A 9,617-nucleotide genomic window follows, 5' to 3' on the forward strand; every position below is an offset into this window, starting at 1 on the left:
AGGGGTCTCAGAGGCCCGAAGCACAGCTCCGGAGGGAGGGTCCGAAGGGGTGGAACTGGAGGCGGGGGTCTGGGGGGAGCCCTGAGGGAGGGGGAAGAGGCTAAATAGTCGCAGAGGTAGAACCACGCGATGGCTCTGGGGGAGATATACTGGATTGGGGGTCCGAAGCCAGAAGACTAGCCCTGAAGGACGGAGTCTGAGGGGGTGGCCCTAGAGGAGGGGGGTCTGGAGCCAGCCCTGGGGAAAGGGACTGAGGAGACGCCCTGGGGTAACGCCGGGGTGGGGGGGCGGTGGTCCTGGAGGAGAGGGTCTGAGAGGGTGGCCTTGGAGAAAGGAGGGCAGGGAGGGTGGGAAACTGAGGAATAGATTTGAGGAGTGTTTTGGGGGAGCAGCCCTGGGAGACATTAGGTGAAATTAAGGTGAAGCTCGTTCTCTCACCGCCCCCCTCAGTTGGAGAGAGATCAACCAGTTGGGAAGATCATCTTTCATCCAAAACGACCCATATGTATTGAACACTTTCTATATATATGTAGGGCTCTGGGCTACTTGGGACTTAAAAAGAAAAAAAAAGGAAGCTGACTCCCTGAAGTGTAGAGGTTTACAGCTTGGTGCGAAAACACAAGTGCAAAGAAACACAGGGCAGCAAACACCAAGTGTCAAAAAGGATACAGGCAGGTGCTCCAGGGGTCAGGAGAGACTTGACTGCGGACAGGTGAAGTCAGGACAGGTGTTATGGAGGGGATGGGGGGCTCTAGCTAGGCCTTGAGGAAAGGCTGGATTAAATAAGGGAAGGGGAATGGGGAGGGCGTGTCAGGTAGGAAGAGGAGGTGTATAGGATGTGTTTGGGGCAGTAGATCATTTCTTTGGAGCACAGGGATCCTATAGGAAAGTGCTGGGGAAGTGAAGGAAGCAGAAGACTATGAATTCCAGGATAATGAATTTGGGAAGGGAAATGGGGGTGGTGGTGATTGAAAGGCCTTTTAAGCAGGATGGTGTGTGGAAAATGGTGTTTTATGGTTACCTGGTAATTTGGAGTTGTGGAAAGGGAACAAGCTTAGGAATCAGACCTATGTTCATATATTGGCATATATTGTTGATATTAATGTATAAGGTTGCTCGAAAGATGACGTGCTTGGCATTTAATAAATGTTCCATATTAATTCCCCTTCCAGTGTGCAGAATAATGACCAGAAGAAGCAGAGAAATTAGTTGGAGATGACTACAATAGTCTAGGTCAAAGAAATAATGATGACAATAATAATTAACACTTATTAAATGCCTAGTATGTATCAAACATTGGGCTAAGCCCTTTACTGTGTTATATCTCATTTAATCCTCATAAGTAAACCCTATGAAACAGATAGTATTATTACCGCCAATTTAGAATAAGGAAGTGGAGGCTCTGAATAAGTCTGCCAAATTTGCGTGACTCGTAAGTGGCAGAGTGGGACGCAATCCGACCTCAGAACACATTTTTTCTAGGATAGGGTTGGGGGAAGAGATTTAAGACACATTGGACCAAAAAGAAGGAAAGGAGTTTGGAGTGATGACAAGCCCAGGAAGATGGATTGTAGCGTCTTCACAGAAATGGAGGTATCATAAGGAGGAAGATGACAAAGAGTTTTAGGCTTGCTGAGGCCGAGGCGACCATAAGGTCCCTGAGATGGGTATAGGAATGAGTTCAGAAGAGGGTGGAGAATGGACATTTCAGAAACCTTGAGGTCAATGTGAGAGTTGAAAGTGAAAGATTGGAGTAGAAAAAGCAAAACTGCAGGCCCTGTGTTGAGACATACATATTCAGTCTAAAGAGTGCTCAAAAGATTGAGCAATCAGGCTCATGGAGTATATGGGAAAGGGAAGGAGCATTTCAAGGAGATGAAGAGGGCTTGGCAGTATCAGGGAGATCAAAGAGATTGAAGAGTGTATACACACCATTGAATTTCCTGCTCACAGTCTAGCAGGGAGATAGGGACATAGCTAGTCATGTGGTTTCATGCTAAATTATCACAGAGATGGGAAGGAAGTGTTACGGAAACATTGAGGAAAGAGCAACAAATTACCCAATGTTGGAAGCTTTGGGAGAGGGTGCATTCCAAGAGGAAATAGTACATTCAAACCAGATATCAAGGATGGTGGACATGGGTGGCAGTAGATAATTAATGATAAAGAAGGAAGAGATTAGTATAAGCAAGTGGATGCTTATAGAATATAACCCTAAGGTAGGTCCCTAGTGGAGAAGGTCTAGAGACCATTGTGAAGCCAGCCCAAGAGGAGGTTTGGAGGCTTCAGAGTAACACTGTAAGATGAACTCACCAGGGCACTGACTTCTCTTTTCCCTTTTTTCATGGAAAGGCACAGGACTTAGAGTCAGATACCTGAGTTCAATATTGGCTGTCACTAATTTGTAGTTCACCTTTGGGCAACTCATTTCATCTCTTTGAGCCTCAGTTTCCTCATTTGTAAAGTAAAACTAATGACCCTGTCCTCTGCGCTTCATTAGAAGGACCACACGAATAGTTGGGATTCCCTTCGTAAACTATAGAGTCAACTGAACAGATGTTATGAGAAACTTAGATATTGATAATCTTATCAGGACACATTATGCCAATACCAGAGCTGGCCGTAGGGAAACTAGATCCCTTCTCCCTTCACCTCCTCTCTTATTTCTTTATTCAACAAATTTTTATTAAGTATCTTTTTGGGTGCTAGCTGGGCTGGGAATATAAAGATTAGGTTACAGTTGCCTCCTTTAGAAAGATAGTCAGCTGGGGAGATAGACACATAAAGATCAGATTGCAGGAAGATAGCATAATATGCGCTATAAAAGAAAAGTTTTATGAAAGTAGAGAGGAGGGAACAACTAATTGTCTAGAGATGGCAGGAGTTGAGATGGGCCTTGAATGACCAGCAGGAATTTGCTATGTAGACTGCGAAAGGAACTGTATATCCAAAGGCACAGATAAATATGAATGCCCCGCTAAGGAGTTTGGACTTTATGTTCTGGGAGAGCAAATCTCAAAGTGAGGTTGAGACCCTTTCAGGGGGTCTGTGAGATCAAAACTATTTTCTTAACAACAGTAAGCATTGTTTGTCTTTTAGCTCTCATTCCCTCATGAGTGGACTGTGTGGTTTTTCTGAGGCTTCACAAAAGATTGCAGAAGTAGACATGAGAATACAACTATTAAGTCAGATGGTAAACAGGTGTGTCAAAAATGTAAAGCAGGGGCACCTGGGTGGCTCAGTCAGTTAAGCCTCCAACTTTTGATTTCAGCTCAGGTCATGATCTTGGGGTCCTGAGATCGAGCCCTGCATGATGCTCAGCGCAGAGCCTGCTTGTCCCTCTCCCTCTGCTCCTTACCGCACTTGTTCTCTCTCTAAAAAAAAAAAATGTAAAGCATTACCACTCTTGTACTAATTTTTTTTTGAAATCATAGCTATTTTTCATAAAAGTGTTATTTTTGTCAACTGGCTTATTACTGTTATTTTAAACAAATTAATACGTAAATATTTAAAAATTCCTCAGCTTTGATTTCTAGTGGTAATGATCAATAGATATAATTCACATAAACACAAGCTCTTTGGCGTCCTCAGTAATTTTTAAGAGTGAAAAGGGGATCCTGAGGCTAAAAGGTTTGAGAACCCTGTTCTGAGCACTGGACCTCACTGAAGGGTTTTGAATAAAGGAGTGACATGATAACATTTCAACAAATTGTTCAACAAATATTTATTAAACACCTTGATGTGCCCGGCACGATTTGAGGTGCCGGGATAGAGCAGTAAACAAATCAAATCAAACTCCCTGCTTTCACAGAACTTACATTATACTGGTGTGACAGACAACAAACAAAATAATCAATATATGTAGTATATTAGAAAGTAATAGCTGTTGAGAAAAGCAGGGAACTGGGATATGAAAGGCTGAAAGGTGTGGGTGGGTGGGTGGGTGGGTGTGCGTGTGCATGCCTATGTGATTTTGGATAGGGTCTCCAGGGAAGGTCTCAGTAAGAACGTGAGTTTCAGGAAAGGCCTGAAGGAATAAGGGAGTGGACTCTGCAGGTACCTGGGAGAATGAAGTCAGGCAGAGGGCAGAGCAAGGGGAAAAGTTCTGAAGCAAGAGCATGCCTGGCAGGTTTGAGGAACAACATGGAGACCAGTGTGGTTGGAGTGGAAGAAGGGCAAGAGTATTAGGGGATGAAGGTTATGGAGGGGAGGTACATATCTTGAGATAAAAAAGCCAATGGAAGATTTTGAGAATAGAAGTGCGTCTTCTGACTTACATTTAACAGAATCACTTTGGTTGCTGCACTCAGATCAGGTTGAAAGGCCATAAGCAGAAAGGCTAGCTAGGTGGCCATTGCACTAATCCTGATGCAGAATGTTGGTGGCTTGGACCAGGGTCCAAGGAGGGATGGAAGATATAGTTGGATTCTCGATAGATTTTGAAAGTAGAGTTGACAGAACATGGCAATGGGTGGATATGAAGTATGAGGAAAAAAGAAGAGTGAAATGACATCAAACATTTGAGTAACTAGAAGAGTGGAGTTGCTATTGTCTGGAACAAAGAAGGCTGCAGGAGGGACAGGTTTGAAGAGGACTACCAAGAGTTTGGTTTGGGACATATTAAGTGGGAGATGTCTATTAAGCACCCAAGCGAATGTGGCAAGTAGGCAGTTTCATATGTGGGTCTGACTTCAGGAAAGAGGTGTAGGCTGGAATATGAATTGGGGGGGTTCTCAGAATAAAGATAAGATTTAAAAGCCGGGGGATCAGGAGCAATTTCTCAGGAAATGAATGTTGGTGGAAAGGAGTTCTGATGACTCCATCCTGGGGGCAAATCTAATATGTCGAGGTTGGGAAAATGAAGAGGAATAAAAAAGACACTGAGAAGGAAGAGGCCAAAGAAGGAAACCAAAATTGTGAGAAGTCCTGGAGACCAAGTAAAGAAAGTGTTTTAAGGAAAAGAGAGTAATCAACTATACCAAAGCTACTTACAGATTGTCATACGAAGATTAAGAAATGGTAATTGGAGCTATTGGTGATCTTGAGATGAGCAGTTTTGATGGCTTGTAGGGCTCAGACATCTGACTGGAATAAGTCCAAAAGGGCACAGTTGAGGAATTGAAAATGTTGAGTACACACACCCTTTCCAAGAGATTTTGTTACAAGGGAAAGGAGAATGTATGGCAGCTGGAGGAGGAAGTAGAGTCAAAAGAGGGTTGTTTTTGTTTATTTTCCTGATGGGAGGAATAATGTTTATAAGCTGACTGAGAATGACCCAGTGGAGAGGGGACAACTGCTGCTGCAGGAGAGAGGGGGAGAATGGCCGAGGCAAGGCAAGGGCACAAACGGAGAGGTTGACTGTGAGTCAGGAGAATTCATCCACAGGAAGAGGGAAGAAGAGGGCCTTTAGTAGTGTGAATTTGGTACCAGTGTAAATAAGAGATTAGAGGGGAACTTGCATCTGTTGGTTACTTACTTTTTGTCCAGCCCGTGGGGGGATGCTTTCCTCACCAAAGTCCTGCACGAGGGAGGTGCGTTATAAGGCTGTTGTAACTACAGTTCCTAAGGCCCCAGACACTGTGCTCTTTACGCTCCCATGGAACTTTGTCTGTTTCTAGATCCTGTTGCTGGTATCAGAATGCCTTCTATTCAAGAACAAAGATACTTTGCTTGACCAAACTGTAGTCAGCCTTCTCAACCTTCTCCCAGGCCCATCTGTGTGCACTTCCACGTAAAAATCTAGTCTTAGCAAGAACTTTGCTAACTCAATTTATCCAGAACCCCTCCCGCTTCAATATCTGATCACTTTGCTCTCTGATCAGGTCCCTCATCCTCCACTGTCTCCCCGATGATGTCTGATCACCCTGGCCTGTCTTCAGCAAGAATCCTGTTAGGTCTCCTTAGCCAGAATCCCCCTTACCTCTGATGTTTCTTCTTAGTAATTTTCTATCACTTGATCCTCACCCTGTTCCTTGACTATAAAGCCCCTCCCTTGGCTCATGCCGTATTCATAATTGAGCCTAATTTCTCTCCCCACTGCAAAATTCCATTGTGTATAATTCCATTATACCTATGGTGACATTCCCCCTCCCAGGAATAAAGTATTCCCTAAGTGTCATTGAATTTTTTTTTTTCTATAACATTGGGTAGGAAGAAACTAACCTGCTAGCTCGACCTTACGGTAGAGATCCTTGCTTCTCATAAAGGCAGGAAACAGTGGCGCAGTCACAAGAGTCAGCGGCACTGGGCAGCCCTTGGGGCTGGAGAGCCCTAGGCCTGAAGCCCGACAAATTTACCTAAAAGATAAAGACAAAAAGAAAATACGGGAATAGAAAAAAGTGAAGTCTCATTTGGGATCTGAAAGGAAGTATAGCTTGGAGGTTGGAGAGCACCATCCAGCTCAGGGGGGCTCCTGGACTTCTCTCCTTCCTCTGAATTCCCACTATGGCAGCTAACACATAATGAGGGCTTATTATATGCAACACACTTCATCTACATTGCATCACTTAATCCTCACAACTGTCCTATGACGTGGAGTCTAAGGGTGAGAAGAAAAGTGATTTACCCAATGGCACACCCAGAAAACCGCCAAACCAGGGGAAAACCCCAAATGTCTGGCACAAAAGCTTATGTCCTTAACGCCTTGTACATTTGCTCATTCATTAATTACCTCAGAAATTCCATAAACATTACTAAGCAGCCATTCTGGAAGGTACAGGGGTGAGCGATACAGTGTTCAGGTAAAAGAGCGAAGACTTGGGCACATACAAGATGTGACAAATAACCACAACACATTAGAACCTATAGGATTTCAGGAGGGGGCGAGGTCGCTTTGGCTGGGAAGAGTCACAGAGCTCAAGGAAAGCTTCACAAAGCAAGTAGCATTTGAGATGAGCCTAGATAAGCAGATGACAGTTTTTACACCGTTTTAACTGCAATGTATGCTGCTCATTACCACGGACGAGCAAAGGAAAACTGTGTGAAGCTTTAACTGGCAGAGATGGGAAGGTAAAGGCACAGAGGAAGGAAAGGGTCCGATTGTTCTGGACGTGTACAAAGGCCCAGTTCAATTCCCCGCCTCTGTCTCAACATCCAGCCTCAAANATATATATATATATATATATATATATAAAGTAAATAAACAAACAATAGAATAGGTAATATATTTACTATTAATTTTCTTAACATAAGACAACTCTTAGAAACCAATAAGAACCTATAACCTAGTTCAAAAATAGCAAAATGTGTTTCATCTTAACAGAATATAAATGGAGTTATAATCTATTTTTTAAAAAAAATGACCAACCTCATTTGTAATTAAAGACAAATTAGAACAATGAGCTCTTGCTTTCTCACCAAGACTGCAAATATCAAAAAGTTGGATGTTACAGAGTGTTAATGAGGGTATAATAAAAGTACTGTTGGAAGGGGTATAAATTGGTATGCTTTCTTTGGAGCACAAATTAGCAATGCCTGTCAACTCTGGAAATGAGCATACCTTTGGCCCATCAATTCTAATTTTGAGAATTGATCTTAGAGAGATAATCCTTACACACGTACAATGACAGATGTACAAAATTATTCATTGCAGCAGTCTTTGTGATTACAAAAGATCACAATCAACCTAAATATTTTCCAACTGGAGAAACTGCTGCTTCTAAACAGAGGGACACTAGGTAGGTGTTGAAAAGAATAATGTGGGTCTGTAGTGCTGTTGTGACAAGATGATCTTAATTTAGCCCCTCATTAGCTCTTACTTGGATGGCAGGAATAGCTTCTCGACAGGTCTCCCTGCTTTTGTCTTGTCCCCTTGCAGGACCTGCTGCATAATTGGTGGGGCCGGGTGCAAACTGAAAATGCAGGAACCTTGGTTAAAAAAATATTAAGAATTCCCAGAGAGTGACAGCAGAGCATTGGACAAGGATGGGGGCCCTTCTAAGAGTGGGTCCCTGGGTGACTGCAGAGGTCAATTGCCCCTTCGACACGGGCTGCGAATGTGGCATGCTGCTCCTTCTGCTTGAACCACCTTTCCACCACCCTCTCTTTTTCTTTTTTTTTTTTTCTTTTTAAAGATTCCATTTATTTATTTGACAGAGATAGAGATAGCCAGCGAGAGAGGGAACACAAGCAGGGGGAGTGGGAGAGGAAGAAGCAGGTTCATAGCAGAAGAGCCTGATGTGGGGCTTGATCCCAGAACGCCGGGACCACGCCCTGAGCTGAAGGCAGACGCTCAACCGCTGTGCCACCCAGGCGCCCCCACCCTCTCTTTTTCTAACTGATGCACTGCATGCCTATCAAGAAATCACTCAAATGTCACCCGCTTTGGGAAGTTTTCCTTGAACCCTCTTACCCAAGACGCTCTTTCTTCAGTGCTCAAAGGAGTTAGCATTGGAGATGAACCTATGTAAGCTCTGGCACGGAGCCCTGTTCACTCTTCCGTACAATGAATTACAACTATGTGTTTAAAAGTCTCCCCCTGAACCTCTCCAGGCTTGGCCTGTGGCTTATGATTTTTTGGTAACCCTGGCACCTCCCCCATTGCCTAGCACATGGGATTTGGGAGAATGAATGAGTTGCAGTGGATATGTTTGGGTGGGTGTGCTAAGTAATCAGTCGGTTGCTTCCGGTTACACCTCCCCTTCGTGTTGCTAAATCTGGCTGGACTCTAATCTCACTGAGGACAGCAGGCCCTGATGGCTGGCTCTTGCTTCTAAGAGTCGTGATATAGTTTAAAGATGGTCCCCTGGAGTGGTGGGAGATGCCTGAGCCTGAAGACCTCTTGGAGGATCCCCTCAAACTGCCCACACCTATCTCTGAATCTCCTTACACAAGTTCAGGCATTATTTTAAATGCCTATTTTAAGGGGTCTGTAAACAAACAAAACAAAATAAAATAAAATATAATAAAATAAAATTGGGGTCTGATTTCATCAGGGCCAGCTGGCTCCATCAGTCAGTTCCAGTTTGTCCCTAATCCTTTGCAAATCTGGCCTTCAAATGGAGGCCTATGATATATATATCATATATCCCTATGATATATGAAGATTTCCCAAGAGGTAGTCACACATTGGTATTTTTAAGGGAATTAATTTCCATATCCTCAACTTGCATATGTACTCTGTCTGAGAAAGTTCCTGGGAATGAGGCTCCAAGCGGCTTTTCCTTTCTTTTTCCTTTCCTTTCCTTTCCTTTCCTTTCCTTTCCTTTCCTTTCCTTTCCTTTCCTCTCCTCTCCTCTCCTCTCCTCTCCTCTCCTCTCCTTCTTCTTTCTTTCTTTCTTTCTTTCTTTCTTTCTTTCCTTCTTTCGAGAGTGCATGCGCATGAGTGGGAGGAGGGGCAAGCCTCCTTGCTGAGCAAGGAGCCCAATGTGGGGCTCAATCCCAGGACCCTGGGATCATGACCTGAGCTGAAGGCAGACAATTAACCAACTAAGCCACCCAGGCACCCCTAGCTCTTACATTTAGATCTTTGATCCATTTTGCTAGTCTTTGTAAGAAACGTATATCCTGGCCACACTGCATCTTACTAGGGTATGTTGCCTGAGGCAATAAAAAAAATCCTGGAGGTGACAAAGGGATTTTTAAAAATATCAGTTTCAGGGAAACATCTTTTAATTATA

At 43.7% G+C, this 9,617-nt stretch overlaps 1 protein-coding gene across 3 annotated transcripts in view; it reads right to left on the minus strand.

The window, feature by feature from the left end:
- MMP24 (matrix metallopeptidase 24) overlaps nt 1-8,052 on the minus strand; it is a 50,773-nt gene extending 42,721 nt beyond the window's left edge. The window contains exons 1-3 of one of the 3 annotated variants that reach the window (XM_034641746.1): nt 7,758-8,052; nt 6,163-6,296; nt 5,477-5,518 (exon numbers count right to left, since the gene is read on the minus strand). The gene's annotated coding sequence lies outside the window, so the exon portion shown is untranslated. Of the gene's footprint in view, nt 1-5,476; nt 5,519-6,162; nt 7,091-7,757 lie in introns of those variants that run through there. The other 2 variants (XM_034641745.1, XM_034641747.1) reach the window with 2 other exon arrangements.
- Nucleotides 8,053-9,617: the final 1,565 nt, after the last annotated feature.

This window comes from Ailuropoda melanoleuca, chromosome 13 (genome assembly GCF_002007445.2).
Source record: "Ailuropoda melanoleuca isolate Jingjing chromosome 13, ASM200744v2, whole genome shotgun sequence".
In the NCBI taxonomy this organism is placed as follows: domain Eukaryota; kingdom Metazoa; phylum Chordata; class Mammalia; order Carnivora; family Ursidae; genus Ailuropoda; species Ailuropoda melanoleuca.